The sequence below is a fragment of the Hydra vulgaris genome, chromosome 10 (assembly GCF_038396675.1).
Source record: "Hydra vulgaris chromosome 10, alternate assembly HydraT2T_AEP".
NCBI classification, from domain to species: Eukaryota; Metazoa; Cnidaria; class Hydrozoa; order Anthoathecata; family Hydridae; genus Hydra; species Hydra vulgaris.
Genome location: NC_088929.1, coordinates 35,117,501 through 35,127,562, shown reverse-complemented (window position 1 = coordinate 35,127,562; position 10,062 = coordinate 35,117,501). Strand labels below are relative to the sequence as shown.

At 25.7% G+C, this 10,062-nt stretch overlaps 1 long non-coding RNA gene across 1 annotated transcript; it reads right to left on the bottom strand.

The window, feature by feature from the left end:
• Positions 1–5,650: 5,650 nt before the first annotated feature.
• LOC136086575 (uncharacterized) lies at positions 5,651–6,920 on the bottom strand. Its single transcript, XR_010641438.1, has 4 exons — positions 6,484–6,920; positions 6,243–6,337; positions 5,960–6,125; positions 5,651–5,839 (listed from the first exon to the last, which is right to left on the bottom strand). It is a non-coding gene; the product is annotated as an uncharacterized LOC136086575 (long non-coding RNA).
• Positions 6,921–10,062: the final 3,142 nt, after the last annotated feature.

Genomic DNA, 10,062 nt, shown 5'->3' with positions numbered 1-10,062 from the left:
TGACCATTCTATATGTAAAACACACTAACATAATTTACTTATACATATGTATATATATATATATATATATATATATATATATATATATATATATATATATATATATATATATATATATATATATATATATATATATAAACCGGTTTTTGCATTTAGTCTTGTAATTTGCATTTTATCTGACGGTTTTTGCATTTATTCTGCTGGTGTTTTGCATTTAATATGGTGGTTTTTCTTTATTATGATAAATAGTTTTGTTTTTATTGCTTCATTTAAATTAACTTTCTTATAAACAATATAAGCCCGTTTTCTCTTTAACTTTTTAACAATGCTAATAATAATATATATTGTTATGTTTTCTATTATTGTTATCATTGTTATTGTTGTTATTATTATTGTTATCGCCGTTATTTTTATTATTAATATTAAAAATATTATTACTCAATGCTATCGGATTATTTGGTTCACATCTAAGTTAATTTTTAACTAGTATATGTAGAACATTTTTTGTGTTAATCGTTTAAGCAAATCATAACATTTATTATAAATTGATAAAAATTTCAAAACCGCCAGATTAAATGAAAAAAATTGCCAAATTAAGTACAAAAAACCGCGAGATTAAATGAAAAGTCCACCCGATTAAGTGCAAAAATTATATATATATATATATATATATATATATATATATATATATATATATATATATATATATATATATATATATATGTATATATATATATATATATATATATTATATTTATATATATATATATATATACACTGTCCTCCAAAACATTAGCACCAAATAAAATAAATAAAATTTTCTACTTTGATTACTTATTACAGCAATATTGTTTTTTTAATTACGCTTTAAATAAAAAAAATGGGTAATGTTACATATAAGAAAAAAGATTTTAACATAATAAGACTACTTGAAAAAAAAATACTTTTTAGGATCAAGGAACAGATCTTCTCGGCATAGACTATACGAAATTATTAATTTTTTTTCGTGTAATATCATTCAACGTGGTTTCAATAGCTTTATATAGCTCATCGCCGTTTTTAAAGGGTCCTTTGTGTTGTAGGGTGAGTTTAACTTGGTATCATAAATTTTTAATGGGGTTGAGATCAGGTGATTGAACTGGCCATTTCATTACTTTAATTTGATCTGTTTCAAAACATTCTTTAACGAATTTAGAGGTGTGTTTGGATTCGTTGTCTTGTTGAAATGTCCATAAAAGAGGCATATTATTATCAGTATGAGGAACCAATTTTTCCTTGAGAATATCACGATAAACATACTGATCCATAATTCCATTTTTTCGGTAAATAGGTCCAACTCCACTAAAACCAGAAAAACAACCCCAAACCATTGCACTTTTTCCACCACCATGCTTGATTGTTCCTCTTGTGTATTTAGGATCTAAGCGTTTACCTTTAGATCTACGTACCTTTAAATTTCTATCAGGACATTTCAAATTGTACTTTGATTCATCGGTCCAGAGTACTCTATTCCGATCATTTATAGTCCAGTCTCTATGAGAATTTGCAAACTCAATTCTAGCTTTTCAATTCTTCTAAGAAATTAAAGGTGTTTTTGCTGCTCTAAAGCTCAAAAGTCCTAAAAGTTGTAACCGTCTACAAACTGTATTTTGAAACACGGAGAATTTCAGTTTTTTAATAGTATCATTAGCGCTGTCAATAGGATTTTTTTTTAACATGACAAATAATTTTTTGATCGGGGAAAGGACATGTTTTGAGTGGTCTTCCGCCTTTTTGTTCTCTTTTTAAAGGACTACCTTTATTAAATCGTTTGATTATTCGAAATACAATTGACTTGTTAATGGAGTATTTCGTTGCGATATACTCCATTAACAATTGACAGAGATGAGTACTCCATATTCATCACTGGATAAAATTTTCTAATTAGTTAATTCTCATTGGTTAAGTACTAATAATTTCAACACAATAATTCCCTTGTGCATTATTTTCACACTTGTGCTGCTGATTTTCCGTGAGTTTTTGTGAGTAATTATAAAAAGTTGCTAATGTTTTGGAGGACAACGTTTATGCATTAAAGTATTAATAAAAACAAAAAAACAAATTCATTCATTTTTAAGTAGTCTTATTATGTACAAATCTTTTTTCTTATATGTAACATTAAGCATTTTTTGTATTCAAAGCGTAATTAAAAAAATTAAATTGCTGTAACTAATTTTCAAAGAAGAAAAAAAGCATTTTTTTATTTGGTTGCTAATCTTTTGGAGGACAGTGTGTATATATATAATATATATATATATATATATATATATATATATATATATATATATATATATATATATATATATATATATATATATATATATATATATATATATATATATATATATATATATATATATATATATATATATATATATATATATATATATATATATATATATATATATATATATATTTATATTTATATATATATATATGTATATATATATATATATATATATATATATATATATATATATATGTATATATATATATATATTATTTATTTTTATTTTTATATATATATATTATATTTATTTATATTTTTTCTCTTTTTTTACTTTATATCATGCGCGGAGTGTTGCTACATTGACTATCTTATAGCCTGACTCGCAAGGGCGTGCTGCTACATCGACTGACAAATAGCCTGACTCGCAAGGGAGTGCTGCTACATCGACTGACAAATAGCCTGACCCGCAAGGGAGTGTTGCTACATCGACTGAGGGTTTGGTTGGGGCAGGCAGTCTATCAATTAATAAAAAAAAATAATTCCGGTCTTGCATTTTAATTTTTACTTTTTGTCAACAAAATATGGAAAAAACTTTCGGACAACATCTACGGATTGTATATATATTTATATATATATATATAGAAACATATATATATGTATATATATATATATATATATATATATATATATATATATATATATATATATATATATATATATATATATATATATATATATATATATATATATATATATATATATATATATATATATATATATATATATATATATATATATATATATATATATATATATATATATATATATATATATATATATATATATATATATATATATATATATATATATATATATATATATATATATATATATATATATATATATATATATATATATATATATATATATATATATATATATATATATATATACTTTATTTTTTTTTTTTTTTTTTTTTTTTTACTCACCTCTTAAAGGCCAAGAAGGCCACTACGGGTGAGGAGGCTACTTAAGCGTTTAACAATCGTTCACCAATATAGGGTGATTAGAAATATTTCATTCATATTTAGGTTTTTCAGAAGATTCAGAGTGTAATTATCTAATACTTTATTAGGATATTGATTCTTAAGTAAAGTTATTTTAGTTGACTGAATATTTTCTTGAAATCCTGTCCAGATGTTGTTTATTTTAAATGTACGGTCAATAAGAGTTTTAATTAGCCTCAATTTGTATTGAAATGATGTAAAACTAAAGTAATTAGTCAATAGCCTAGTAAAAGTTTCTTTATGGTATATACCAGTGAGGTTATTTTGGTTTTCAATACAAACATCAAGAAAAGGTAATTTACCATTTCGTTTATGATCACAAGTGAATTTAATATTCGAGTGTTTAGAATTAAAACAATTAAGAAAATTTACACCGTCATTTTTAGATGGAAAAGATGCGAAAACGTCATCAACGTATCTCCTATAAAACAATGGCTAAGTGCCTTTATACTTTTTAGTCCATTTGTTTTCAAATTCAGCCATATAGAGGTTAGCTAACACAGGAGCTAAAGGAGAGCCCATCGCAACTCCGCCAATTTGGTCATAATTTCTTTTTAATGGTCAACATTATGACTAAATTGACGGAGTTGCGATGGGCTCTCCTTTGGCTCCAGTGTTAACTAACCTATTTATGAATGAATTTGAAAACAAATGGATTGAAATGTATAAAGGCACTCAACCATTTTTTTATAGGATATACGTTGATGGCATTTCATATGATACTAATCCATAGATGTCCATCTCGTTATATACTTGATGAAATGTTTGAGTTCATAACATATTTTTGTACAACATATACAAACCATGCACAAACTCTGTCACATAACTGCATTTATTAAATATTGATGTCTTTATCTTATGCAATTTTCATAATATTTATTCGGAATATGAAATATATTCGATTCAAAATAATTTCTTGGAACTGACCAACCAATATCCTAGAATATATGCAACTTAAATATAGCGAAAAATAATGTTTACAATTTAATGCACTCTTAAGTAGGCTGAGATCTTGTATAGAAAAGAACCTAAATAACTTTAAAAAGTACATTAGACTAGTAAAATACTATGACTATTGCAAAATGAATGTTTTCATGTTAATATGACGTAAGCCTTACATAATATTGTAAAGAGCCAAGTTTTGTGCTTCGCCTTCAGAAAACAAAGAGAGTTTTTGTGAAAGTAAATTCTGTTTTAATTAGTCTCTTAATTTATACACACACTTTTTGTGTATAAAATTTGATATAATAATAAATACAAACAAAAACACTTCAAACAATAGAAAATTACAAACTGTCACTGTATTGCAGTTGTAAGTGCCCAGACGGCACATCTGGTTTTAATCTCGGAATTAAAACCCGTATAAACACGTGTTTGTTACGATCCAGGCGTAAACCAAAAACACGTGGATTTCGCGGGAAGTTTAAATGGAGTTTTACACGTGTTGTCTATGGTTTCAAACACGAGTTTTTTTATGTTTTAAGTACGTATTTTTGAGGTTTTAAACTCGTGTTTTATGAGGTTTTAAATTCGTGTTTTCTATAGTCTAAAACGGACTTATGGCATTTAATAAAGTTTCCAAACGGAAACTTTATTTAATGCCATAAGTTAGTTCAGGCATAAGTTTTCCAAGTTTATGCCTGAACTAACAGCTGTTCAGCACGGTTTAATGATAAACCAAAAATACGTAGGTTTTGTTAGACACGTTTATAGCTTTAAACCGTTTAATCCTTTTTTTATATATACCACATTATATTTACGACAATTTTGTTGTTTTATTTTTGTTTTTTAAGGTAAATTATTTTACAATAATACTACAAAGAAAAAATAAACAAAGAAATAAAAAACCAAATCATTAAAAATAAGCTAATAAAAGACGTTTGGCACATGGCTACCATACATAATATTTAATTTCGATTGATCGCCTCTTCCGTCATTATAAAATCTAAAATCGTATAACAATACGCTTTCGCATTTTCACAAACAATTCCAGTAGCATCAAATGTTCTTTTTAATTTTTCTTAAAAATCGGGTCTCGAACTTTACTAATTCCTCAATTGAGGTAACCTGTTCAAATTTAATTTTATTCAAATCTTTATCTAAAAACTATTGCAGTAGCCCAAATTTCTTTTTATGTAATGGTGTGACACAATCATTTTACGCTAAAACATGGCATCATCCATGGGAGAAGTTTCGTTTGTCTGATTTTTTGGTCGATCTGTATTGGTAATGGTTTTTGATGATTCGCCCTTATCTGTTTAAAAAAAAAAAAAGTTTTATAATAAATAACAAAATAAATGATTATCTTAGTCTATTGTTTTGTATTGTACCTAAATAAATGCACTATAAAAAATGCTGTTTGAAAAAACTAGAGTAATGATTCGATGGAAGAGTAAAATTGATTTTTTCCTTATTAATCACGCTTGTTTGTGTCTGTACATTTAAATGGAATCGACCCTTCATTCTTCTTTTCAAATTGTTTTTTAGAGCCACCAACTTCAACCTAAATAAGAGACGCCCTTTAAGAATTTATGAAACCCATTAAGAAACATAATTCATCAAATATACTATTGTACTTTATAAATATTATAAACTTTTAAATTAAATGCAAATAAGTTATTACTTTGGAAAGACCCAGAAGCCCGAGTATGCACAAGTATTTTCATTAGCATTTGTACCAGGATGTAAATCCTCTCTTAATTGATTTTTGCTTATAAATATAGAAATCTTTAAAGGTTGATTCGAAACCATCTCATTTAGGTTTTGTTGCTTGTTAAAGTGCAAATATCCTGTTTTAAGATAAATTAGACTAATATACACTCAAATATAGGTAATAAATATAAGTTATACATACATTTAAAAAAACCAAATGCACACATGCCCCCTGTTCATTAATAGTCACCTACCTTAATCAACATTAATATTATTATCTTCATTAAGTTTCTGAAGTCTTCTATAAATATATTGCCTTCATCTAGATTATGTGATAACGGTAAAACTCCTAAAAGATAAAATTTGCAAAAACAAAATTTACCAGAAATATTAGTGTCATTTTAAATCTCTATATACACACAAACAAAACAAAAAAAGTTCAATATGTGCTAATGCATATCACTAGCCATAGTCTGCTTGATAATAGACCCTTACCTTTATCAGCAAAAAAATATATCATTTCTGCAATTAGATAGACTATGTAAGAAATTTTCTTGCTGGCTTCAGCTCATGCCATATTTTTAATACTGCTGACTCATTTTTGTCTCTTCTCAAACAATTAAAAATTAAATTAACATTTACATAATAATTTTCAAATATAAACAATTGATTTACAGATAAGTAAATTTACTTACGGACAGTATTTTGCAACAAAGTATTACTAGATTTTGGTGTCAATATTGGTAGAGAAAGTTTATTGAAGCATAGGTAGTAAATTGGTGCAGCCTCGCAGCTCGAAGACAAATTTAAACATTCAGGAAATAAATTCCAGCTAAGGCTAATCAATATTTTTTCATATATTCTTTCTACTATGCTGAACTTGTTCTTTTCATTTTTGTTAAATAATTATTATTAAAAAGATATCCTATAGCATTTAGTACACACACATTTATATAGGAACAACACTAGTATTTTTCAAATATATAACAATAATAACAATACTAATAATAATAACAATAATACTGTTAACACAAAAAATGTATTTTATATATATATATATATATATATATATATATATATATATATATATATATATATTCATCGCAAAAATACATACAGATACAAATACACACAAATATACATACGCCGAAACATACACACACATATGTGTGGTATATGTGTACATATTACGTATACATAACATACACATTTATTTACAAGTGTATGTATGTATGTATGTATGTATATATGTATTTATATATATATATATATATCTATTTATATATATATATATATATATATATATATATATATATATATATATCTATATATATATATATATTTATACATACATACATAATATATAGACTTATACATGCACACATATATACATATGAATACATAAATAAACACATACATATTTTATATATGTATTATACATACATATATAAAATATACATTGTATAAATTATACAGATACACAAGTGTGTATGTATATAGATACACATGTGTATATATATGTGTATATATATATATATATATATACACATATATATACACATGTGTATATTTATACATGTGTGTGTGTTTCTGTGTGTGTATATATATATATATATATATATATATATATATATTATATATATATATAATATATATATATATATATATATATAAATATCTATGCTAATACTTAACAAAAACTGAATTTATTTAACATAAATTTTCTCGACAAATGTTTTCCTGAAAGTTCTTGTTACACACTCTAAAACCTTTCGAATAATAAAAATGCAATAAATTTGAAAAATCGCGTGCTTTTAGTAATGGTTTTACATTCGTTGCGAAAACTTTTGATAATTTAATACTCCATTTTTGTAACTAAAAAACCATCACTAAAAACTTAATATCCAAACTGGTTTTTTGGTAAAATATAGTAGTTAATTTCAGGGAATCAAAACCCTATTCTTGACACGTGTTATTCTTAGTGTTTTTGGGAGTTTTAAACACGCAACAGAAACCACGCGTAACTTTTAAACGAGTTGTGCCGTCTGGGTGGTACATGCAGTTTAAAGCAAAATACACTCTCATAACTGCATTTTCCATATCTCACAAAAAAGCTTTTAGTTTTACTCACAATTTATTGTATTTATTATTTAAAAAGATATTTTAAGCTAGATAAAATTTATTTATAATCTGCAAGTAAAGAGCCTTTAAAAATGAGTTTAAATTGTTAAGGTGACAACAAATAATTGCTTTAACACAACAGTACTCTTATAGCGCATCTTTTTAATCAAGTTTTACATTCTTGAATAGTGCTAGCTCTCTCTTTCTCTTTTTTTCTCTTTCTCTCTCTCTCTCTCTCTCTCTCTCTCTCTATCTATCTTTTTTCATCTCTCTATTTTTTCTTAAAATCTAAACTTGCTTTTAAAAACATACTCCATAAATAAAACTTCATCTCTATTCATAACAATTTTTTTATCAAAATTACGAATAACCACACCAAAAAATAAACTAATTTAGAGGCATTTCACCGAAAAACATGTTTTAAGAAAATAAAATGGCAAAAAAACAAAAAAATTAAAATAAAAAAATAGTTTTCTAATTAATTAGGTTAATAGCTAAACACTTAATGGTTGATAACTTTTTGCGTTAGCAGTTTAATGCTGATTGTTGTATAGGGATCTGTCATCCAAAATTTGTAAAGAATTCAAGCAAATTGTGTGCTAAAAGAAATAGTTTTTTGAATAAAACAATCTAAACATTTTTAGTTACTCTTGATTCCACAAGTGTTGAAAGTCAGTTGATGAACGGGTCCTAGCGTTTCGCAACATGAAAAATAGATACTTTTTTGAGAGATTTGTATAACTTATTCCAAATTAGGCACATATAAAGCAATTTATGGTTGAGAACTGTTTGAAATTTCTAAATCACACAAGGCTCATATTAAAAATGGCGTGGAAATTCATGAGACTTTCCACGACATTTCCACAATGTCTTAGCAATGAGGGAAAGGTTTAATAGTGCAAGTATAAGTTAAAGAACAGAATAATAAAAAAGCAGTTTTTTTTAAAAACTATTTTGAAGGCCTTTATGTTTTTTCAACGAGTTCCGGATGCTGGAGAAGAGTGAGCTTGAATTGAATTGGAATTATCGAGAGAAATAAAAGATTCAATGTGAGCCTGCATTTAAGAAGTCAAACGAGAAGCAAATTTTTCAGATAAAAAACGAAAGATATCAACCCAAAAGCATCACATAGAAAATCACGGAAAGTGTCCCAGTTAGCTGCAAGGTAGTTATGAGAAGTTCAATGATAAAAGAAATCTGATGATGAAGAAGAATGAGAATCAAACCGCAATTAGAAACATCCATGCGCAATAACACACTGTTAATGCTATGATAATTTACTGCTGTTGATTGAAAATGCCTCTCTAAGAGCTACCATGAAGTTCAAAAATGTTGACTTTCACCTGTCCTAAGATCCATGCAACTGCGTTTTAGAGCTGTGGCCTCATTCAAAAATAATCGATGGTCTTAAAAATAGAGACGCAAGCAAAACCAATACAATAAACCATAAGATTCAGTATTCGGAATCTTATAATGGAATTAATGTATTATAAATACACCAATGCCAGCCTAATAAATGAGGAAAGGGATGCGAGCCTGATAAACAAACTAAATATGTTAACCACTTAAGCCTTGCCTTAGAGACTTTCTTTAAGAAAGCATCTGAGTGCAGTTAACATTTGCCTGAGAGAACTTTTTTATTGAGACACAATCTCTAGTTTGTACTTTATCTAGAGCCTAAGGCAAATCATTTTAAGACGGAGATTGTTTCTCCTAGCTTTTGCCCAAAAAAAATGTATATATATATATATATATATATATATATATATATATATATATATATATATATATATATATATATATATATATATATATATATATATATATATATATATATATATATATAGGTATATATTATATATATATATATATATATATATATATATAAATATATATATATATATATATATATATGTATATATATGGTGAGGATGATGATGTCGTATATATATA